This window comes from Triticum aestivum, chromosome 7B, assembly GCF_018294505.1.
Source record: "Triticum aestivum cultivar Chinese Spring chromosome 7B, IWGSC CS RefSeq v2.1, whole genome shotgun sequence".
In the NCBI taxonomy this organism is placed as follows: Eukaryota; Viridiplantae; Streptophyta; class Magnoliopsida; order Poales; family Poaceae; genus Triticum; species Triticum aestivum.
The window spans coordinates 180,507,886-180,534,334 of NC_057813.1; positions in this window are offsets into that span (position 1 = coordinate 180,507,886).

A 26,449-nucleotide genomic window follows, 5' to 3' on the forward strand; every position below is an offset into this window, starting at 1 on the left:
GTACTCCTACATTATTGGCACCGGGTGCCTTGGCCAATGTTTCATCTTGTTGGACAGGATGAGAGTAGAGACATAGGGATACTGTAGATAGGAAGTCTTGGCGATCCATCATTCCCCATCTCGGTCAGAGAGAACTATTCAACTAGTCTTCAAAGTGAAGTGACAATACACGCTGCAGCAGATGGGACACTTAATTAATAAGCTGAATTAGCTTTACCCAGTACTCCCATCATGTTTGCCAGTGGAGCACGCTTCCGCAAATACGTCTATGCACCTCTCTCTTCCATTAACTGACATTTGGGCCCTCTTGAGGTAGACCCACATGTCATCGGCTTAACTATTTACACTGTGAAGGACGGTATATCCTGGCAGTAGTACTAGTAGAATTGAGATTTAATGCACTTTCTTCCTCGTCTTTCCCTCTTCTCCCTCCTCCCTTCTTCCTCCTCTCTTCCCCATCGTCGACCGCACACCATTTCCCCCTGTTCGCTGCTCACCCGCCCGTGCCATCTTACTTGGTAGATCGCGCATACCATATCCCCCCGTTCACTACTCAGCCACACACGCCATCTTCTTCGCTCGCCCGCCCGAATCCACTTCCCCGCTCGCTCGCAGGCATCGTAAACCCCAATCACTCAGCGCCCTAAAAACCTATGGCAGAACCGACTGACACACAGAGCCGCGTTTGGAATTCCCTCCCCAATGTTCTCTTGGAGTAGATCTGTAATCGTATGGACCCGCTCAACAGCGTCTCTCTAGTCGCATGCTCGGTGTCTTTGTATCGTCTACTCGTCTGCAACCGGCCGGCCCTTTTCAAGACACCCTGCTTGCTGATGCCCGATCCTCACAAGTGGCCCATACACCGACTTGACGATCCTACAGATGTTGCCGTGGTTCCCCTCGACATGCTACCACTACTCGTCCACCTGTCCTTCATGCGCGACCACTACTGGGGCGGGCATGAAGGCCAACTGGATCGTCCTCATCCACCAATCCGGTAGTCTGTGGCGTCTCGTGGATATCTACACCCAGCGAGAGATCACCCTTCCATCGTTGGATATTGCCGCCATCGAGCCTCGTGGCCCACCGAACACTCCTGCCTACTACGCACGAGATGCATCGAGCTTTTGGTGCGACCTCCATTTTCTTAAGGTTGTAATATGCGAAGTGCCCACGCCATCAGAAGACTACATGGATTACAAGCTCATTGCCTTGTTCGACATGGGATTATTCTATCTGGAATCTGGTTGCCATACATGGTTATGTCTCATTGTCAATCATGTTGAGCCTCCATTTCTATCTGATGCTATAGTGCATGATGGCATTGTGTACGCGGTCGACGCACAGATTGGCTGCCTATACTGGTGGAATCTATCCTCGTGTAATTGTTCTATCTCATCTCATCTTTACCTTGTGAATATGACTGTCTGTTGATTGTTACAAATTTAGAATAGATAGTATGTCTATAACCACATCATTGCTATATGTTCCTCTCATTTCCTAGATTTTTATGACCACACATGTTATTGTTAGAGTTGATATGAGAACAATTGGCATCTAATGATTGTTAGAATAGATATTATGAGTATAACCTCATGATTGCTGTATGTTACTCTCATTTCCAAGATTTTTATAACCACGCATGTTATTGTTTAGAGTTGATATGAGAACAGTAGTAAGTACTATGGTAGAATATGAGTAGGCCCTGTCATAGCTGTTTTCCTCTCATTGTTACATGATGTTTGAACCATGGCATATTGCTAGAATATGAATGCCATTGGCTTATTATGTTTAACTTGGGGTATGATTATGACCACGATATTGCAATTCTCTGTCTATGATATGTGTCACTATTATAATAATCTTAATTCCACACATACTCTAAACATGATTGTATATTTTTGTCCTTTTGGCCTCCAATTTAATTTGTTGCAGCAGACGCAAATGCGCTAACCTTCATGATTCCAGGACCTGGAATCATACCATTCAATGGGTGGTGGTTTATCACTCGTTCAACTGACGGTGGTCATTTGATGCTCATTCACACGTATCAAATTGACCAAACAATTTCATCAAACCACATGCAGTACAATGCCTGGGGCATTCATGACTATGATGGCTATGGCTGCTTCGTGTTCGAGAAAGATCCCAACTCCGTTGGGCCAGGCGTATTCAACTGGAGGCGGGTTTACAGCCTCGGCAACCACACCATGTTCTTCGGGCTCAATTATCCGATCATCCAACCAATCATCGATAATATCACCGGTGATGATTACCATGCTATGCAACTTCCATTTGCCAGGGGGGACTGTGTTTACACATCGTACCATGGGTTTCTTGAATCACCATATCCAGAGATTCATTGACACACCCTGTTGCCAGGTAATATTCAGTGTGTGAAAGGCATAAAGCTTCCATGCAATGAATGGCTTTTGCAAACCCAACATGCGGCGATGTGGTTCATGCCAACAGCAAATATGCACAACTTGGTTCATACTGATATCTAGACTGAGCCATGTATCCTACTGCTGTAGCATGACCCTCTTTTGTTGGATATATGTACTTTTGTTAGTTTGAAGGATAGATACCTTTCTGGGATCAAGTGCATCCTAATTCACCTGTGTAGGATGTACTGATAATGATGATGGAGATGCTCTACAGAAGCCATATATATCAATTTAGATGTACTGATAATGATGATGGAGATGCTTTGCAAAATCCTTCAAACTACCAACAGAGTATTCACAAAAGGTATCTATCCTTCAAACTCACAGAAAGCCACAATTGATATATATGGATTCTGTGAGTATTCTCCTCGATGAAGATGGAGATGCTCTTCAAGCTAGTCGGATGAAGGAAGGAACCAGCGAGGCCGCTCCTGTGAGTATTCGCCTCGTCGCCCTGTATTATTATTTTGATCTTTATGGGGGTTTTCAAGTCTTGAGAGTCTACATGTAGCAATGAAGCCGAGACCCCAGTCTGTTCGGGATTTGGAGTACCACTTATGTGTCGAAATCTTTCATCATTTACTTAAAACAGTCGATTGATCATACATTGAGTACCATTTAACTAGAATTAACCAATGCAAGTCCAAGAAGGATTGAGCGGTGTTGTCGGCTGGGGTCAAGTTTGATCCCACAGATCAGGAGCTTATCGAGCACCTTGATGCCAAAGTGAGTGCTGACAGTGCGAGATCTCACCCTCTCATCAATTTTTTCATACCAACCATCGACAGCGAGCACAACATATGCTACACCCATCCTGAGAAACTTCCAGGTGAGACATGGATCGGCCGTCTACTTGCACAAACATATTGCTTTGTTTATAGTTCTATTTTTATTTTTAGACGCAGTCCTAGTGAAGCCATTACAATTTGACAGTTAATAAAAAGTGAAACAAGTGACTGGAACATGCCAAAGATGTTATGAAAATGCCAACTACGTACACTAAAACATGTATTCAACAATACTGCAGCTACCACACTAAGTGGCCTAAGCAAGCATTTCTTCCAGCGCAACTCCAGGGCGTTCAAAAGGGGCACGCGGACACGTCGCAAGATACAGTCGGAGTGAGGCATGCACGCGATGTGGCACAAGACCGGCAATACCTTGCCGGTGTTGGTCAATGGCCGGTAGGCGGGTAGCAAAAAGGTTCTGGTGCTACACACTAACAATAACTTCGACCATCAGAGGACCAACTCGGTGATACACCAGTACCACCTTGGAGACCTGGAGAAAGAGAAGGAGCGGGAGCTGGTCCTCTACAAGATTTTCTACCAGACGAACACTAGGGCCAGGACTAAAAAGATTATAAGTTAGTTTCGTATTGGTACTTGTACTACCTGGTCGTCTACAAGTTGGTATTGTTGCTAAGGATCTTACGGTATGAACTTGGCATTTGCTTCCAACCATCCTGTCGAGTGTCGACGTGGATATAAAGTTGAATCATTTGTTTCAAAACGAATTTTCAGGCATGTGGTTTTTATTTGATGGGTAGCATAAGCACCTGCCGTTTGAATTCCCAGTTCTCCAAAAAAATTACATCTTCGAAGTACGCACGGGATCCATCTGGTTTCACAGGCTGATAGTTGGACCCAACATGTAGGAACTGGGCTGTGGCATGACAAGCCCGGCTACAAATTGTTAAAAGAGAGGAGCGATGGATTTGGGCCATCTAGAACAGTTAAGTGGCGCGACATAGATCATGAAGCACCTCCCATGGACTAAAACAGGCCTAGTTCGTTATTATTAGTTGAAATATGTAAAATATTCCACAATGAAAATAAATATGTAAAATGCAATGATTTAGTGCGCTTTCACTGAAAACCATCCGATTTGCATGATTCATCCGTGGAACCACAAGACGGTTGTCCATACAGAGCCTAACCGTATGGAACCAGCAGGTCCATGGCCATACGCAAGCAAGTGCATTCACTTATTATCACGATGGGAAATAATGCTGACGTCTGAGACGGTGAAACCCATGAAGTCTTCAACGTAGTCAATAAACGAGAGAATTCTGCAAGTACAGACTGATAACTGGGTATATTTTTTTTCCAGGTCGAGCAAGTTTCAACTGGGTTGTAGACTGCCCAGGCTTGGTTTTGTTTTTAACAGGCCCAACCCATGACAACAACGGGGCACAAAGATCCAGCAGGTATCTACTGGTCTCTGGCCCACCATCCCTAGTTATATTTTGTCTTAGAACATCCGCAGGCAATTTTTTACTGAATCAAACACACAGCCCAGTTCTATTTTCCTCTTGAAACGCCATGTCCTACTTCCGTTTCTAATCTCTACCTATAGTTTTACTAGTTCATATACACGTATTATTATATTGAAAATACATAAAGTTCCCTTTCATCTTTACATCCTTATTTTTTTCCCTCCCAGTGCTGATTTTTTTACCACTGGTTTTCCCTTCATCGAACTCAATTGTCCCACGTATTATTAGCTTACAAAAACAAAATGATATTTTTTGGCAAATCAATAACTTCTTAAAAAATAAATGTTTATCATTTTTGGATTAAAACAGTTCGGACTTGACCGAAATATGCAAAATAAGGTTGAACATTTTGACTGTGGTCCTGGGCAGAAAATGGGTTGTAATAAATTCCTTAAGAATTAGCAAATGGGCTGCAAATTATTTAAAAAATAGCAAATGGGCTCTATGTTGTCTGCCATAGATTTGGAGGTTAACTTGTGGGCCTACTAAGTTCATGCGTACACAAGGTTTCTCAAAAAAAAAGAAACTTAGTCAACAATCGACTCTACCAACGTCAGACCGTTAGATGTCAATCTAAAGGCAATCGTGCTTCTTCAGTCTCTGATCTTGTTGCTCCAGCCGCCCAAACCAGCGCCGGCGCAACCGCCTGCTCCAGCCTCCCGTGGTCGCCTGTGCTGCCAGGCAGGCCTCACGGCCCCACCATACTCGCATACCTGGCATGGCTATCCCTCTACTCACCCACACCTCCTGTTATTCTCCGGCGACGACAGCCTCACACTACGGCCGAACAAGGAAACCCTCGTACCCACTCCATGTGGGAAACAACTGCCGAGTCTTCCTCGGCTCCGGGTCGTTCCCTTACTTGGCCTCGCCATCGTCCACCGCCTTGGTGCTCTCGGCACAGCGTGGTCAATGAACAACATCCATCGGAAGAGGATTGTATGTGGAGAGGCTGACAGCTGGGTCCACGGCCGCACGCAAGGAAGTGCCTCCTTTTTTGCGTGTAGGAAGTGCCTCCTTATTACGCGTAAAATAATGATTCCTCCTCCTTACAGCTAGGACCCACCGGGAGGGCCTTTGTATTTCACAAAAAAAACACTCCCCCCGCTGACAGCTCGGATCCACCAGCTATTACGCACAAAAATAATGAATAGCCCCGCTGCTAGGTTGGTTCCACCATATTTGGAGGCTGACTTGTGGGCCTACTAAGTTGACGCGGATGCAGGGCTTTGTCAACTTAGTCAATATAAACAATTCTAGCTGCGGTGACAGTATGGTGTCCATCCGACGATTGTTGTGCTTCTTCAACCTCTGGTCTTCTTGCTCCTGTCACTCAAACCAGCGCCGGCCGTGCCGTCTGCTCCTGCGTCTCGTGGCCGGCTATGCTGCCACACAGGTCTCACCGCCCCACCCTACTCCCACCGCTGGCCAGGCCTTCCCTCTACTCACCACATCCCCTATTATTCTCTGGAGACAGTGGCCTCAAACAGCAGCCGAAGCAGTCAACCCTCATACTCCCCTCCATGTGGGCATCCACTGTTGCGTGTTCCCCGACTCCGGGTCGTTCCCTTGCTAGGTCGCACCGTCGTCCACCACCTTGGTGCTCTCTGACGGTACGGCATCATCAATGCGATCAATGAATGATAGCCATCAGAAGAGGACTATAAGTGGAGAGGCTGACAGCTGGGTCCATGGCCGCATGCAAGGAAGTGCCTCCTTATTATGCGCAATATAATGATTCCTCCACCTGACACCTCAGACCTACCGGAAGGGCCTTTGTATTTCACAAAAAAATGTTCCCCCCTGACAGCTGGGACCACCGGCTTTATCTTCGCATGGAAGGAACTGCCTTCTTACCCCCTGACAGCTGGGACCCACCAGGTTGAAGCGAAGGTAGCGTTATCTGTCCGGCCGCGAACGTGTACTACATAGCGTTCGATCGGTCTCTCTATCGCGATGTACCGCGGCCTAGTAAGGAGCGGCACGTGTTGAAGTAGAGGCGCCGACGTAGCATGTCACGCAGTCCCGTCTATATCGTGTACACATGCGTACGGCCACACTACAATAGTAAATATGGCTACGTACGTACATACGAGCGGGGTCTCGAACAAGCACACGCGCATACGTATGGCCAGGGCTCGTGTACATGGAGAGACAATGGACGACAGCGACGTCGTCCTGTTCATCGGCAGCTAACCGGCTGGGTCAGAATGGAGAAAACAACATCGTCTTCACCGAGAGCCAAGTGACTAGGTCGGAATGCGCTTGTTCATCAGGAGCGAAGCCACTGTGTCGGAATGCGTCATGTTCATCAGGAGCCAACCAACTTGGACGGAACAACAGAAACAAGACCTGGTGTACCGCAGAACGGAGGAAACAAGCCTTCTGTTCGACCACGTACGGTCAAAAGGGGTCATGTTCATTGGGAAGGGTCTGGTGTACCGCAAAACGGTGGAAACAGACTTCTATTCGAGCTCCTACAGTCGAAACAGGGTCCTGTGGATCGGGAGGGGTGTGGCGTACCGTAAAACAGAGGAAACGGACTTCTCTTCGACCTCCTACGGTCGAAACGGGGTCCTGTTCATCGGGAGGGGTGTGGTGTACCGCAAAACGGGACTCCAGGGGCTACTGTTCGTCCATCGTTGACTTCTTCCAACCTCCACCTGCTACTATTCATCCACTGTTGACTTCCTCCAGTCTCCACCAGCTACTGTTCATCAATGGGGTCCTGTTCATCTAGCCACCACTGGTTATTGTTCATCCAACCCTCCACGGGGCCCTATTCATCCAGCCTCCACCGGCTACTGTTCAACCAGCCCTCCACGTACGGGGTCCCTTGTAGCGACCAGACCTCAAACAGTCTAGTCTCTGTGCATTAGTGTCATCCCTGGATCGGTAATGCTGACACGCATAGTACTTGAGGATTTATAACAGAGTTTCAATCACACACTTATTACATCGAATGTCTCAAAAGAGAACTTATTACAATAATATGGCTTAAGGCCATCTAAAAACGATAACAGTGGAAGGCTTGGAAGATAAAGTGAGTTCATCAACTCCAACGGCATAGCTGAGTGAAAAACAACAACCTATGGCACCTTACTCGTCGTCTGAAAAGTCTGCAACATGAAATGTTGCAGCCCGAAATGGGTCAGCATATGGAATATGCTAGCAATGTAACACAAAGAGTAATGAACAGAATAATTACTATCACTACATGCATATATGGCTGGTGGAAAGCTCTATGGTTACAGTTTTGCATAAAGCCAATTTTTCCATACAACAAAGGAATAAATTTCATTTAACTATCATGGTGGTTGTTAAACATTGCGAAGGTTCCTCCAACTCAATCCCAATTAAGCATCATCATTAAACCCAATAAAATTAATTTAGAGAGATAAGATCAGCATGATAATCCAAGAACCAGATACTCAAGATGTCCATAACCGGGGACACGGCTAACCATGATTAGTTTGTACACTCTGCAAAGGTTTGCGCACTTTTCCCCACAAGACTTGAACAAATCCATGGTTGGAGATTCGAAACACAGTCTTTCTGAAGCATCAACACTCTACAGAGGTTTGCGCACTTTTCCCCACAAGACTCGAACACATCCATGGTCGGAGATTCGAGACAGTCTTTCTGAAGCATTAACTCTCTACTCTAGGTAGACAGTACCACCTACAACCCACTACATCTGCTAGTCTACCTCTTCAAGAGCTTCGCGCAACTTACTCAACTATGCAAGAGCTCATATTGGCTTGTGGATGCACACGGAAGTTTCTAGCATGAATAATCTTATGATCCCTTTGAGCCTGGGTGGCGGACCGTAGGATGATCACATGGGTACTCCGAGATATCCTAGGACAACACTGGATTCTCCAGGTGCCCTGACAACCACTGGGTACTCCAGGTGCCTCAAGCAATCCACCCAGATGTGTATGTAAGTAGCCATGTTAATTTAACCATTAATTAATAATACTCACATATTTCATGGATACACTCACCCAAACCACATCTACGAGCATAGCATAGCAATAAGCATAAACGTAGAAGTAACTCCCAAAGGTTTGATAATAAAATAGGGCAATAGGTTCTACCTCATCATCTACTTCCCAAAACCCACATGTTAATCAGATCCTAACCATGCAATTGTTTGAGGGTTGATCTAATGCAATAAAACTGGGTAGTAAAGAGGTATGATTAAAGTGTTACTTGCCTTGTTGATGATCCGCAAAACCTAGAGACTCGTAGTAGCTCGCTTCGCACTCCGGGTACTCTATCAAACAAACAAAGCACACAATAAGCACTCAACTAGAAGCACATGTAAAACTCAAATAAGAGATCTAACCATAAAGTTCAATTGAAGAACTCCGGTTTGCAAAAAGAATCGAATCAAACAGAGCAACGAAACTCAAACTGCAAAAGAAACAAGATCCGTTTACTAATCTGGACTAAAGTCAAATTTTATAGTACCAAAATCTTGTTCAAGTTGATTAAACAGAAAGAGGGCTTTGAGACGAAGATCTAGGCACTTGAATCACTAGATTCCGATAAACGAGCGAAAAGATAAACTAAAACGAAGATCGGGGCGGAAATCGCGATCGAAAATAATCGCGGAATAACCCTGGAAAAAGAAAAACTGACGAGCAGGCTGACAAACAAACGTTCGCTGTCTGCAGCTAACGGGTGAACTTCGTTCGTTAAAATGAACGTACGGACGAACGTCCGCTACTTAACTAAACCGGAAAAAATAAAAACCGAACCGATCTAAAGAAAAACCGGATCTAGGGTTTTCAAAAAAACGTCGGTTTTCTAAAAAAATGGCGGCTACCTCGGCGTTCGTGATGGCGGCGGCGGCAGTTACTCCGGCGACGGCGGGCGGTGGCGCGCGGCAGCGGCGGCTGCGGCGCGTGGCGGCGGCGGCGGCGGCTGGCAGCGGCGGCGGGGCTGGGGCTGGGGCTAGGGTTCGGTGGGGGTCGGGCCTCCCGGCTTTAAAGGCCGGTCGGGCCAGGAGTCCTAGCCGGACATGGCCCGGTTAGGTCAGTGTGACTTTTTTTAAATAACTCTGATGCGCAGAAAAACAAATAAAAGAAATACTAAACTAACTCCAAAAATCCTGAAATAAATTTTCACCGTCCTCTAAAAATATAGCGGACAAAGTGAACATTTATTTGGGCCTCTAGTGCAATTTTGAAAAACGCATTTTTTTCCTAATTCAAATAAAATAGCAATTAAACTGTGAATAAAATACTTATTTGATTTTAATATTTTCCCTCCAATATTTTTTTATTTTGGAGAATTCATTTTATCCCCTCTCTTAGATTGTCATATTGGAAATATTCGAAAAGAAAAATAATTAAAACCAAATGATCCTCTTTTCAAAATTTGAGAAAACTCAAATATGAAAATAACAAAATCCCCAACTCTCTCCGGGGGTCCTTGAGTTGCTTAGAATTTCTAGGATCAACCAAAATGCAATAAAATATGATATGCAATGATGATATAATGTATAACATTCCAAAATGGAAATTTGGGATGTTACAAACCTAGCCCCCTCAAGATGAATCTCGCCCTCGAGATTCGGGTTGGCTAGAAAACAGGTGCGGGTGGTCCTTCCGTAGGTCTTCCTCTCGTTCCCAGGTGGCTTCATCCTCCGTATGGTGGCTCCACTGAACTTTGCATAACTTGATAACCTTGCTGCGTGTGACTCGGCTGGCAAACTCGAGAATCTTCACTGGTTTCTCCTCGTAGGTTAAATCGCTATCCAACTGAATCGCTTCCAGTGGCACTGTATCCCTCAGAGGAATATCGGCCATCTCTGAGTGGCACTTCTTCAACTGGAAACATGGAACACATCATGAACTCCTGACAATCCTTCTGGCAATTCCAACTTGTAAGCAACTTCTCCCATACGCTCCAAAACTTTGTATGGTCCCACAAAACATGGTGCTAACTTTCCCTTAACTCCAAAACGCTTAACTCCTCGAAGTGGGGACACACGAAGATACACTCTGTCTCCGACTTCATAAACCGCTCCTTGCGTTTAGAATCCGCATAGCTCTTCTGCCTAGACTAGGCTACGTTGAGTCTGTCGCGGATTAGCTTAACCTTCTCTTCAGACTCCTTAATCAAATCTGGTCCAAACAACTGACGGTCTCCAACCTCATCCCATAACAACAGTGTCCTGCACCTCCTTCCGTACAAAGCTTCGAAGGGGCCATTTTCAAACTGGCTTGATAGCTGTTATTGTAAGAGAACTCTACATACGGCAAATTGTCGTCCCAACTAGATCCATAATCTAGCGCACAAGCTCTCAACATGTCCTCCAGAATCTGATTGACTCTCTTGGTCTGTCCATCTGTCCGTGGATGAAAGGTTGTGCTAAACTCGAGCCTGGTACCCAAAGTATCATGCAACTAATTCCAGAACTTTGAGGTAAACTGGGTTCCTCTATTTTATACAATGGTCCTCGGAACTCCATGCAGACATACAATCCTGGTCATGTATATCTTTGCCAACTTATCACTGGTGTAAGTGGTCATCACTGGGATGAAATGAGCAACCTTCGTCAAATGATTGACTACAACCCATATCGAGTCATAGCCTGAACGAGTCTTGGGTAATCCTGTGATAAAATCCATGCCTAGCTTGTCCCACTACCATTCGGGTATCGGCAATAGCTGTAGTAATCCCGATGGCTTCTGATGCTCTGCCTTTACTCTCTGACATACATCACATACTACTACACACTCCGCAATATCCTTCTTCATTCTGGTCCACCAGAAATTGTCCTTCAAATCCAGATACATCTTGGTACTTCCTGGGTGAATCGAATACAACGAATCATGGGCCTCTTGCAGAATCAACTTCCTGATCTTGGGGTCATTGGGCACATATACGCGGTCCTCAAACCATAAGGTATCGTGCTCATCCTCACGAAATCCTTTAGCCTTTCCTTTGCTCATCCTTTCCTTTATCTCTGTAATCTCCTTGTCAGTCTTATGTGCTTCTCTGATCTTATCCATCAAAGTAGACTGAATTTCCAGTGCTGCTACATAGCCTCTCGGAACTATTTCCAAACATAGCTCGCGAAGATCCTCTGCTAACTCCTTGGGTAATCCTCTGGTCATGAGTGTATTGACATGACTCTTGCGACTCAATGCATCGGCTACTATGTTTGGCTTTCCGGGATGATAGTGCAACTTCATATGATAATCCTTGATGAGCTCCAACCATCTCCTCTGCATGAGATTCAACTCCTTCTGTGTGAAGATATACTTCAAACTCTTGTGATCCGTGTACACCTCGCAATGGTTTCCGATGAGGAAATGTCTCCAAGTCTTCAACGCATGCACTACGGCTGCTAACTCCAAATCGTGTGTAGCATAATTCAACTCATGGGGTTTAAGCTGTCGTGAGGCATATGAAACAACTCTTCCCTCCTGCATCAACACTGCTCCAAGTCCTTGACGAGAAGCGTTGCAATACACTTGATAATCCTTGCGTTGATCTGGAAGAATCAACACTAGGGCTGTAACCAAGCGTTTCTTCAACTCCTGAAAACTGACCTCACATTCCTCAGTCCATTTGAACTTGGTGTCCTTCTTCAACAACTCCGTCATGGGCTTTGCAATCTTCGAGAAATTCTCAATGAACCTCCTGTAATATCCTGCGAGTCCAAGAAAACTCTGGATCTCTCCAACTGACGTGGGTGCTTCCCAATTTGTCACAGTGACAACCTTGGTGGGGTCTACTTCTATTCCTTCTCTGGATATAACATGTCCGAGGAATCCAACTTCCTTCAACCAAAACTCACACTTGCTGAACTTGGCATATAACTGATGTTCTCTGAGCTTCCCAAGTACCAAATGCAAATGCTCCTTATGCTCCTCTTCATTCTTCGAGTAGACCAGAATATCATCAATGAACACCACGACGAACCTATCCAAAAACTCCATAAACACCTTGTTCATCATGTTCATGAAATAGGCAGGCGCGTTAGTCAGACCAAACGACATAACGGTATACTCATATAGCCCGTACCTTGTGGTAAAAGATGTCTTCGGTATATCCTGCTCTCGAATCTTCAGCTGGTGGTATCCTGATCGCAGATCAATCTTGGAAAATACTTTAGATCCTTGCAACTGGTCAAATAAATCATTGATCATCGGCAGTGGGTACTTGTTCTTGATCGTAACCTCATTCAATCCACGATAATCAAGAACCATCCTCAACGATCCATCCTTCTTCTCCACTAGAAGCACTTGTGATCCCCAAGGTGACGAACTTGGGTGAATATAGCCTTTATCCAGTAACTCCTTAATATGCTTCTTAACTTCTTCCAAATCCTTTGCAGGCATCCGATACAGTCTCTTAGATATTGGCCATGTGCCTGGCAAAAGCTCAATCAAAAACTCAATGTCTCTATCTGGTGGCATGCCTGGCAACTCCTCTGGAAATACATTAGGGAAATCCTTCACTACTGGTACTTCCTCATGTACAACTCCTGATAAGGAATTCACTTGAGTCCTCTTCGGCACATGCCGGGATACATACTTAATCCTTCTTCCTTCTGGGGTGGTGAGAAAAATCGACTTACCGGCACAGTCAATTTTCCCTCCATACTTTGACAACCAATTCATGCCTAATATTACATCCAGTCCTTGTGACTCCAATACTATTAGGTCTGAGGGGAACACATAGTTACCAATCCTTAATGGTAACCGATCACACCATAGGCTAGCCATATACTCTCCTCCTGGCGAGGTTACTAACATGGGTGACCTAAGGGCTTGGGTTGGCAGGTTAAACTTATCCACAAATCCCCTTGATATGTATGAATGCGATGCACCAGTATCAAAAAGAACGATTGCAGTAAATGACTTAACCAAAAACTTACCTATTACTGCATCGGGTTGCGCTTCAACCTCCTCCACGCTAACGTGGTTCACTTGTCCCCTGTTGGAAGGGTTGGGCTTCTTCCCAGAGCTTCCATTGCCATTTCCATTCTTTGCTTCAGAACACTCCGTGGCGTAATGTCCATTCTTCCCACACTTGAAACAAGTAATGTGACTTAGATCCTTCTTGGCGGGCATTGCTGGGTTGGAACGGTTCTGGCCGTTGCTTCCTCCATTCTCATTTCCATTCTTGGGGCCACTATGGTTATGCGAACTCCCTCCATTGGAATTATGGCCTCCATGGTTATGGTGAATGTGTCCTCCCGAGTTTGGAGTAAAACGGGGCCTCTGTTGAGCTCCTGAATTGTACTTCCCTTGTCCATACTTCATCTTGCGGTTGTTTATCTGTTGCTGCTTCCCGTCAATCATGAGAGCTCTGTCTAGCAACTCCTGGTAGTTGTTGAAGGTTGCCACCATCAACTGCATGCTCAGCTCATCATTCAGTCCTTCCAGAAACTTCTCCTGCTTAGCGGCATCTGTAGCGACGTCATCCGGGGTATAACGTGCTAACTTACTAAAATCATCCACATACTGGCCCACTATGCGTCCTCCTTGGCGCAAATTGTGAAACTCGCGCTTCTTCATGGCCATAGCTCTTGCTGAAACATGGGCAGTGCAAAAATCCTGCTGAAACTGGTCACATGTGACAATGTCGATGGGGTAAGTGGCTGTGAAATTCTCCCACCATGATGTTGCGGGTCCATCAAGCTGATGTGCGGCAAAATGCACTCTCTCCGCATTTGTGCATCTTGTAGTGGTCAGCTCCCTTCCAATCTTGTGGATCCAATCATTTGCAACAATCGGCTCGGTGCTACTAGAGAACACCGACGGATTCAGCCTTAGAAAACGGGCTAAGTGATCAACAGGTGGTGGTGGTGGTGGGTTGTTGTTGTTGTTCCCCTGGTTCTGATTCTGGACTAGTAGTTGCATTAGGGTATTCTGCTGCTGGATCAACTGAGTGAGCTCCGGCGGGAAAGCAAATCCATTGTCACGTCTCGGAGGCATCTGATGGGTTTAGAAAAGATGAGAAAATAGAACGGAATGAGATCTAGAGGGAAAACACTAGCCATATGCACATGAGACAAACACAATCATATCACTTCAATCAATTCAAACAAGGGCATACAAGCGGTCTAACTCTTGTTACAAAAGTGCTCGAACTATACTATATACATGGGGGAATACTACTAGTGATATGGTGGTCGTCTAGAAGTTTTAATCGGTGGAAGACTCCATGATATCTGCTCTAGCTTCATCAACATAGTCATCATCGCTATCGTCGGGGTCTGAGTCGATGTCGTCGATGATGATGTAGTCCTCCGAGCGAATGGAATCGTCGTTATCTCCTCCTGGCGCGGGATCTCCCATGAATACTCCTAGCTTCCTCGTCAAGTCGTCATTCTTCTCCATGAGTATCGTCATTTCCTCCTCATATCCATCCTGTGTAGACTTGAGTACTTCCTCCAGCTCCGTGATCCTAGTCATTGCCTTCTCCAAAGATCTATCATGCCTGCGCACTGATGACCCACAAGTGTAGGGGATCTATCATAGTTCTTTCGATAAGTAAGAGTGTCGAACCCAACGAGGAGTAGAAGGAAATGATAAGAGGTTTTCAGTAATGTTTTCTCTGCAAGCACTGAAATTGTAGGTAATAGATAGTTTTGTGACAAGATAAATTGTAATGAGTAACAAGCAATGAAAGTAAATAAAGTACAACAAGGTGGCCCAATCCTTTTTTGAGCAAAGGATAAGCCTAGACAATTTCTTATAATGAGAAAAGAGCTCCCAAGGACACATGGGAATTATCGTCAAGCTAGTTTTCATCACACTCATATGATTCGCGTTCGGTACTTTGATAATTTGATATGTGGGTGGACCAGTGCTTGGGTACTGCCCTTACTTGGACAAGCATCCCACTTATGATTAACCCCTATTGCAAGCATCCGCAAATACAAAAGAACTATTAAGGTAAACCTAACCATAACATTAAACATATGGGTCCAAATCAGCCCCTAACGAAGCAACACATAAACTAGGGTTTAAGATTCTGTCACTCTAGCAACCCATCATCTACTTATTACTTCCCAATGCCTTCCTCTAGGCCCAAATAATGGTGAAGTGTCATGTAGTCGACATTCACATAACACCACTAGAGGAAAAGACAACATACATCTCATCAAAATATCGAACGAATACCAAATTCACATGACTACTAATAGCAAGACTTCACCCATGTCCTGAGGAACAAACGTAACTACTCACAAAGCATAATCATGTTCATAATCAGAGGAGTAATAATATGCATTAAGGATCTGAACATATGATCTTCCACCAAGTAAACCAATTAGCATCAACTACAAGGAGTAATCAACACTACTAGCAACCCACATGTACCAATTTGTGGTTTGGATACAAGATTGGATACAAGAGATGAACTAGGGTTTTGAGAGGAGATGGTGCTGGTGAAGATGTTGATGGATCTTGATCCCCTCCCGATGATAGGATCGTTGGTGATGACGATAGTGATGATTTCCCCCTCCCGGAGGGAAGTTTCCCCGGCAGAACAGCTCTGCCGGAGCTCTAGATTGGTTCCGCCAAGGTTCCACCTCGTGGCGGCGGAGTTTCGTCCCACAAGCTTGCCCATGATTTTTTCCGGGGTAAAAGCCTTCATATAGCAGAAGATGGACACCGGAGGGCCACCAGGGGGCCCAGGAATAGGGGGCGCGCCCAGTAGGGGTGGGCGCGCCCCTCACCCTCTTGGCCAGGTTGTGGGCCCCCTGAGGTATTTCTTCCGCTCAATAATTCTTATTAATTCCAAAAATAAGTTTCGTGGAGTTTCATGATTTTTGGAGCAGTGCAGAATAGGTTTCCAATGTTTGCTCCTTTTCCAGCCATAATTCCAGCTACCGGCATTCCCCCTCTTCATGGTAAACCTTGTAAAATAAGAGAAAATAGACATAAGTATTGAGATATAATGTGTAATAACAGCCCATAATGCAATAAATATTGATATAAAAGCATGATGCAAAATGGACGTATCAACTCCCCCAAGCTTAGACCTCGCTTGTCCTCAAGCGGAAGCCGAAATCGAAAATATGTCCACATGTTTAGAGATAGAGGTGTCGATAAAAATAAAATACTGACATGAGGGCATCAGGATCATTCTTATAACAACAACATATATATATAATCATATGATTTCTTATGCTCAAGCAACGATCAATTCACAATGTCAAGTATGGTTCAGAAACTTCATTGGGAACTAACAAACTATAATCTCGGTCATTGAAGCAATTGCAATTTATCATAACATCATAAAGAGTCAAGAATAGAGCTTTTCAGCAAGTCCACATACTCAACTATCATGTAGTCTTCTACAATTGCTAACACTCACGCAATACTTGTGGTTATGGAGTTTCAGCCGGACACAGAGAAAGACAGGGGCTTATTGTGTTGCCTCCCAACTATTCACATTTAGGTGATGTCAACAATAATAATCCATGCTAACTTACACTCAATTGGATATATATATCATGATGTTTCAAACACAAAGAGCTTGCCAAAGGATAAAATGGAAAATGGAAAGGTGAGGATCACCTTGACTCAAGCATAAAGTAAAAACATAAAGTAAATGATAGGCCCTTCGCAGAGGGAAGCAGAGGTTGTCATGTGCGTTTAGGGTTGGATGCACAAAATCTTAATGCAAAAGAACGTCACTTTATATTGCCCCTTGTATGTAGACCTTTATTATGCAGTCCGTCGCTTTTATTACTTCCACAACAAGATCGTATAAAGCTTATTTTCTCTGCACTAATAAGTCATACATATTTAGATAGCAATTTTTATTGCCTGCAACATAACAACTTACTTGAAGGATTTTACTCAATCCATAGGTAGGTATGGTGGATTCTCATGGCAAAACTGGGTTTAATGATATTTGGAAGCACAAGTCGTATCTCTACTTGGTGCAAGGAATTTGGCTAGCATGAGGGGGAAAGGCAAGCCTAACATGTTTGGAAGGTCAATGACAATATACTTTAACTCATATGTGAGAAAACATAAACCATTACGTTGTCTTCCTTGTCCAACGTCAACTCTTTTAGCATGTCATACTTAATGAGTGCTCCCAATCATAAAATATGTCCAAGATAATATATTTGTATGTGAAACCTTGTCGGATTTACGGTTCCGGCAGACCCTTGAGGTTCGAACACTGGGGTGCGCGCGGAGGTTTCGCCTTCTACCTACCTGTTCCTCCCCGAATCGCTAGGATCTAAACTACGAGAAGAACAACACAAGAGACACAAGGTTTATACTGGTTCAGGCCACCATTGTGGTGTAATACCCTACTCCAGTGTGTGGCGTGGTGGATTGCCTCTTGGGCTGATGATGAACAATACAAGGAAGAACAGCCTCGCGAGGGTCTGTTCTTGTGGTGGTGTTATCCCTTTGGAAGGATTGATTCTAGATGCCTATCTTATCTTCAGCTTCCTCTCTCCATCCCTCTACCCTGTGGGTGGCTAGTCCTATTTATAGGTGAAGGCCCTGGGCCTCTTCCCAAATATTGAGCGGGAAGGGCGCCAACAATTGGCCATTTTGAAGGGGAACATCTAGTACACTTATCCTGACTAAAGTTGGTCCGCGCCTGTCAAAGGCTCTGGTGGTGACGCCGACTTGGGCTCCACGGTGACCTCCATTCTGCCGTTGGACTGGTCTTGGTCTTGTTGCACCGAAATGGACACCTTTGCATGATGCTCTCGCCTGCGCTTGCTCCCCTTGCACCAAAGAGGAAAGAAGGACACTGCGCGGGCTGGCGCCCGTCCGGCGCCCTTGGTCGTCATGGCTTGCGTCATGGGCACCTCGCGAGGTACCCTCCCTTGAACTCTCCGCCTCCTCATGAGCCAGCCTGATGAAGCCGTGCCTGAGGAAGCTCCTTGTCGTCCGCCCCGCGAGGCTTGGCCCCTCGCGAGGGTCTTGAGCTTGTGTTGGTGAAGATGGGCCGTGCTGGGCCTCCCTTTGAGCCACGCCGCAGGCAGGCAAGTCTGGGGACCCCCGTTCCCAGAACGCCGACAGTAGCCCCCGGGCCCAAGGCGCGCCCGGACTTGGCCGAGCAGAGAGGCGAAAGGGCAAGTGCGAAGCGTCGCGGGCCCTAAGAGCCTGCGGCCTTGGGCGCCGCGTGGCGGTTGATTGGACGTGGGCGGCCCTGCTCCCCCACGACGCCTCGGCAGCCGTACGACTAGACAAGTCCCTACATACAAAAATGGGTCATGATTACCTGCGACCATGGAAGCCGACAGTTGGCCTCCTCTGGCTATAAGTACGGAACGGTGCGGGCCATAACAGTTCATCTTCCTCTGCTACTCCTCCTCCTCTTCATCTCCGCCATTGCCCCGCCTTGCCGAAATGGCTCCGATCTGCCGGTTCTCCACAGAGGAGAAGGGAAAGGCCCCCCGAGAGGGTCCCGACCCGCTTCTGCCGAAGAAGAGGTTGGTCCTCTGCCGCCGGGATGAGGGCGCGCGGTGAGAGGTGTCGAGGCCTTGGTGCGAGCGACCGCCGCCAGGGTTTCAGCTGCCCTTGTACGCCCACCTTGAAGGCCCTGCAGGAGCTGACGCCGAGCGCCATGGACGACGCCGCCGTCGGCGCCGGCGGGTCACAGCGGTGCGCGTTGTCCCTCCTGGAATCCACGCCGAGGGCTCCTCCCAAGAGTTTGTGCTCCATGCCGCCATGCCTCCTCGATCTTGGATTCGCCTTCCTCCTTCCTTCGCCTTTGAGATTCCGTCGAGGGGACTTTCAGGCTCTGGCTGCAGCACGCCGACTGTCAGGCCCCCGCTGTTGGGGAACGTTGCAGAAAATTAAAATTTTTCCTACGGTTTCACCAAGATCCATCTATGAGTTCATCTAGCAACGAGTCATGGGAGAGTGATTGCATCTACATACCACTTGTAGATCACGTGCGGAAGCGTTCAATGGAACGGGGTTGATGGAGTCGTACTCGTCGTGATTCAGATCACCGATGACCTAGTGCCGAACGGACAGCACCTCCGAGTTCAACACACGTACGGAGCGGATGACGTCTCCTCCTTCTTGATCCAGCAAGGGGGAAGGAGAGGTTGATGATGATCCAGCAGCACGACGGCGTGGTGGTGGATGCAGCAGAACTCCGGCAGGGCTTCGCTAAGCAACTACGGGAGGAGGAGGAGGTGTTTCAGGGAGGAGGGAGGCGCCAGGGCTTATTGGTGAGGCCAACCCTTCCCTCCCCTCCCTTTATATAGGTGCAAGAGAGGGGGGAGGGCGCAGCCTTGCCCCTTCCTCCAAGGAAGGGGTGCGGCCAAGAGGGGGGGAGGAGTCCATCCTCCCCAAGGCACCTCGGAGGTGCCTTCCCCCTTTAGGACTCTCCCCTCCCCAATTCTCCTTGGCACATGGGCCTCTGGGGCTGGTGCCCTTGGCCCATATAGGCCAAGGCGCACCCCCTACAGCCCATGTGGCCCCCGGGGCAGGTGGACCCCCCCGGTGGACCCCCGGACCCCTTTCGGCACTCCCGGTACAATACCGATAATGCCCGAAACTTTTCCGGCGACCAAAATAAGACTTCCCATATATAAATCTTTACCTCCGGACCATTCCGGAACTCCTCGTGACGTCCGGGATCTCATCCGGGACTCCGAACAACTTTCGGTTTGCTGCATACTCATATTCATACAACCCTAGCGTCACCGAACCTTAAGTGTGTAGACCCTACGGGTTCGGGAGACATGCAGACATGACCGAGATGGCTCTCCGGTCAATAACCAACAGCAGGATCTGGATACCCATGTTCGCTCCCACATGTTCCTCGATGATATCATCGGATGAACCACGATGTCGAGGATTCAAGCAACCCCGTATACTATTCCCTTTGTCAGTCGGTATGTTACTTGCCCGAGACTCGATCGTCGGTATCCCAATACCTCGTTCAGTCTCGTTACCGGCAAGTCACTTTACTCGTACCGTAATGCATGATCCCGTGACCAAACACTTGGTCACTTTGAGCTCATTATGATGATGCACTACCGAGTGGGCCCAGTGATACCTCTCCGTAATTCGGAGTGACAAATCCCAGTCTCGATCCGTGTCAACCCAACAGACACTTTCGGAGATACCTGTAGTGCACCTTTATAGTCACCCAGTTACGTTGTGACGTTTGGTACACCCAAAGCACTCTTACGGTATCCGGGAGTTACACGATCTCATGGTCTAAGGAAGAGATACTTGACATTGGAAAAGCTCTAGCAAAACGAACTACACGATCTTGTGCTATGATTAGGATTGGGTCTTGTCCATCACGTCATTCTCCTAATGACGTGATCCCGTTGTCAATGACATCTAATGTCCATAGTCAGGAAACCATGACTATCTGTTGACCAACGAGCTAGTCAACTAGAGGCTCACTAGGGACATGTTATGGTCTATGTATTCACACGTGTATTACGATTTCCGGATAATACAGTTATAGCATGAATAAAAGACAATCATCATGAATAAGGAAATATAATAATAATACTTTTATTATTGCCTCTAGGGCATATTTCCAACAGTCTCCCACTTGCACTAGAGTCAATAATCCAGTTACATTGTGATGAATCGAACACCCATAGAGTTCTGGTGTTGATCATGTTTTGCTCGCGAGAGAGGTTTAGTTAACGGATCTGCGACATTCAGATCCGTATGTACTTTGCAAATATCTATGTCTCCATCTTGAACATTTTCACGGATGGAGTTGAAACGACGCTTGATGTGCCTGGTCTTCTTGTGAAACCTGGGCTCCTTTGCAAGGGCAATAGTTCCAGTGTTGTCACACAAGAGTTTGATTGGCCCCGACGCATTGGGTATGACTCCTAGGTCGGTGATGAACTCCTTCACCCAAATAGCTTCATGCGCTGCCTCCGAGGCTGCCATGTACTCCGCTTCACATGTAGATCCTGCCACGACGCTCTGCTTGCAGCTGCACCAGCTTACTGCTCCACCATTCAACATATACACGTATCCGGTTTGTGACTTAGAGTCATCCAGATCTGTGTCGAAGCTAGCGTCGACGTAACCCTTTACGACGAGCTCTTTATCACCTCCATAAACGAGAAACATGTCCTTTGTCCTTTTCAGGTACTTCAGGATATTCTTGACCACTGTCCAGTGTTCCTTGCCGGGATTACTTTGGTATCTTCCTACCAAACTTACGGCAAGGTTTACATTAGGTCTGGTACACAGCATGGCATACATAATAGATCCTATGGCTGAAGCATAGGGGATGACACTCATCTCTTCTTTATCTTTTGCCGTGGTCGGGCATTGAGCCGAGCTCAATCTCACACCTTGCAATACAGGCAAGAACCCCTTCTTGGACTGATCCATTTTGAACTTCTTCAAAATCTTATCAAGGTATGTTCTTTGTGAAAGACCTATGAGGCGTCTCGATCTATTTCTATAAATCTTGATGCCTAATATATAAGCAGCTTCTCCGAGGTCCTTCATTGAAAAACACTTATTCAAGTAGGCCTTAATACTGCCCAAGAATTCTATATCATTTCCCATCAAAAGTATGTCATCTACATATAATATGAGAAATGCTACAGAGCTCCCACTCACTTTCTTGTAAACGCAGGCTTCTCCATAAGTCTTCATAAACCCAAACGCTTTGATCATCTCATCAAAACGAATGTTCCAACTCCGAGATGCTTGCACCAGCCCATAAATGGATCGCTGGAGCTTGCATACTTTGTTAGCATTCTTAGGATCGACAAAACCTTCCGGCTGCATCATATACAGTTCTTCCTTAAGATAACCGTTAAGGAATGCCGTTTTGACGTCCATCTGCCATATCTCATAATCATAGTATGCGGAAATTGCTAACATGATTCGGATGGACTTAAGCTTCGCTACAGGTGAGAAAGTCTCATCGTAGTCAATCCCTTGAACTTGCTGATAACCCTTAGCGACAAGTCGAGCTTTATAGATGGTAATATTACCATCCGCGTCCGTCTTCTTCTTAAAGATCCATTTGTTTTCTATCGCTCGCCGATCATCGGGCAAGTCAGTCAAAGTCCATACTTTGTTTTCATACATGGATTCTATCTCGGATTTCATGGCTTCAAGCCATTTGTTGGAATCTGGGCCCGCCATCGCTTCTTCATAGTTCGAAGGTTCGTCGTTGTCCAACAACATGATTTCCAGGACAGGGTTGCCGTACCACTCTGGTGCAGAACGTGTCCTTGTGGACCTCCGAAGTTCAGTAGTAACTTGATCAGAAGTACCTTGATCATCATCATTATTTTCCTCTTCAGTTGGTGTAGGCATCACAGGAACATTTTCCTGAGCTGCACTACTTTCCGGCTCAAGAGGTAGTACTTCATCGAGTTCTATTTTCCTCCCACTTACTTCTTTCGAGAGAAACTCTTTTTCCAGAAAGGATCCGTTCTTGGCAACAAAGATCTTGCCCTCGGATCTTAAGTAGAAGGTATACCCAATGGTTTCCTTAGGGTATCCTATGAAGACGCATTTTTCCGACTTGGGTTCGAGCTTTTCAGGTTGAAGTTTCTTGACATAAGCATCGCATCCCCAAACTTTTAGAAACGACAGCTTAGGTTTCTTCCCAAACCATAATTCATACGGTGTCGTCTCAACGGATTTAGACGGTGCCCTATTTAAAGTGAATGTAGCTGTCTCTAGAGTGTATCCCCAAAATGATAGCGGTAAATCGGTAAGAGACATCATAGACCGCACCATATCTAATAGAGTGCGATTACGACGTTCGGACACACCGTTACGCTGAGGTGTTCCAGGCGGCGTGAGTTGTGAAACGATCCCACAATTCCTTAAGTGTGTGCCAAATTCGTGACTTAAGTATTCTCCTCCACGATCTGATCGTAGGAATTTTATCTTTCGGTCATGTTGATTCTCTACCTCATACTAAAATTCCTTGAACTTTTCAAAGGTCTCAGACTTGTGTTTCATTAAGTAGACATACCCATATCTACTCAAGTCATCAGTGAGAGTGAGAACATAACGATATCCTCCGCGAGCCTCAACGCTCATTGGACCGCACACATCGGTATGTATGATTTCCAACAAGTTGGTTGCTCGCTCCATACTTCCGGAGAACGGAGTCTTGGTCATCTTGCCCATGAGGCATGGTTCACACGTGTCAAATGATTCATAATCGAGAGACTCCAAAAGTCCATCAGCATGGAGCTTCTTCATGCGCTTGACACCAATGTGACCAAGGCGGCAGTGCCACAAGTATGTGGGACTATCGTTATCAACTTTACATCTTTTGGTATTCACACTGTGAATATGTGTAACATTATGCTCGAGATTCATTAAGAATAAACCATTGACCATAGGGGCATGACCATAAAACATATCTCTCATATAAATAGAACAACCATTATTCTCGGATTTAAATGAGTAGCCATCTCGTATCAAACGAGATCCAGATACAATGTTCATGCTCAAACTTGGCACAAAATAACAATTATTAAGGTTTATAACTAATCCCGTAGGTAAATGTAGAGGTAGCGCGCCGACGGCGATCACATCGACCTTGGAACCGTTCCCGACGCGCATCGTCACCTCGTCCTTCGCCAGTCTCCGTTTATTCCGCAGCTCCTGCTGTGAGTTACAAATATGAGCAACGGCACCGGTATCAAATACCCAGGAGTTACTACGAGTACTGGTAAGGTACACATCAATTACATGTATATCAAATATACCTTTAGTGTTGCCGGCCTTCTTATCCGCTAAGTATTTGGGGCAGTTCCGATTCCAGTGACCCTTCCCCTTGCAATAAAAGCACTCAGTCTCGGGCTTGGGTCCATTCTTTGACTTCTTCCCGGCAACTGGCTTACCGGGCGCGGCAACATCTTTGCCGTCCTTCTTGAAGTTCTTCTTACCCTTGCCCTTCTTAAACTTAGTGGTCTTATTGACCATCAATACTTGATGCTCTTTCTTGATTTCAACCTCTGCAGACTTCAGCATTGAAAATACTTCAGGAATGGTCTTCACCATCCCCTGCATATTGTAGTTCATCACGAAGCTCTTGTAGCTTGGTGGGAGCGACTGAAGGATTCTGTCAATGACCGCCTCGTCTGGGAGGTTAATGTTCAGCTGGGACAGGCGGCTGTGCAACCCAGACATTTTGAGTATGTGCTCACTGACAGAACTGTTTTCCTCCATCTTACAACTATAGAACTTGTCGGAGACTTCATATCTCTCGACCCGGGCATGAGCTTGGAAAACTAGTTTCAGCTCTTCGAACATCTCATATGCTCCGTGTCGCTCAAAACGCTTTTGGAGCCCCGGTTCTAAGTTGTAAAGCATGCCGCACTGAACAAGGGAGTAATCATCAGTACGTGTCTGCCAAACGTTCAAATCGTCTTGCAGTGCTGGGAGAGCAGGTGGGTCACCTAACGGTGCTTCTAGGACATATGCTTTCTTGGCAGCTATGAGGATGATCCTCAGGTTCCGTACCCAGTCCGTATAGTTGCTGCCATCATCTTTCAGCTTGGTTTTCTCTAGGAACGCGTTGAAGTTCATGTTGACATGAGCGTTGGCCATTTGATCTACAAGACATATTTGCAAAGGTTTTTAGACTAAGTTCATGATAATTAAGTTCATCTAATCAAATTATTTAATGAACTCCCACTCAGATTAGACATCCCTCTAGTCATCTAAGTGTTACACGATCCGATACGACTAGGCCGTGTCCGATCATCACGTGAGACGGACTAGTCATCGTCGGTGAACATTTTCATGTTGATCGTATCTTCCATACGATTCGTGTTCGACCTTTCGGTCTCCGTGTTCCGAGGCCATGTCTGTACATGCTAGGCTCGTCAAGTTAACCCTAAGTGTTTTGCATGTGTAAAACTGTCTTACACCCATTGTATGTGAACGTAAGGATCTATCACACCCGATCATCACGTGGTGCTTCGAAACGACGAACTTTAGCAACGGTGCACAGTTAGGGGAGAACACTTCTTGAAATTGTTGTAAGGGATCATCTTATTTACTACCGTCGTTCTAAGTAAACAAGATGCATAAACATAATAAACATCACATGCAATTATATAGCAGTGACATGATATGGCCAATATCATATAGCTCCTTTGATCTTCATCTTCGGGGCTCCATGATCATCTTGTCACCGGCATGACACCATGATCTCCATCATCATGATCTCCATCATCGTGTCTTCATGAAGTTGTCACGCCAATGACTACTTCTACTTCTATGGCTAACGCGTTTAGCAATAAAGTAAAGTAATTTACATGGCGTTCTTTAATGACACGTAGGTCATACAAAATAAAGACAACTCCTATGGCTCCTTCCGGTTGTAATACTCATCGACATGCAAGTCGTGATTCCTATTACATGAACATGATCTCATACATCACAGAATATCATTCATCATTCATCACAACTTCTGGCCATATCACATCACATGACAATTGCTACAAAAACAAGTTAGACGTCCTCTAATTGTTGGTGCATCTTTTACGTGGCTGCAATTGGGTTCTAGCAAGAATGTTTTCTTACCTAAGAATAACCACAACGTGATTTTGTCAACTTCTATTTACCCTTCATAAGGACCCTTTTCATCTAATCCGCTCCAACTAAAGTAGGAGAGACAGACACCCGCTAGCCACCTTATGCAACTAGTGCATGTCAGTCGGTGGAACCTGTCTCACGTAAGCGTACGTGTAAGGTCGGTCCGGGCCGCTTCATCCCAC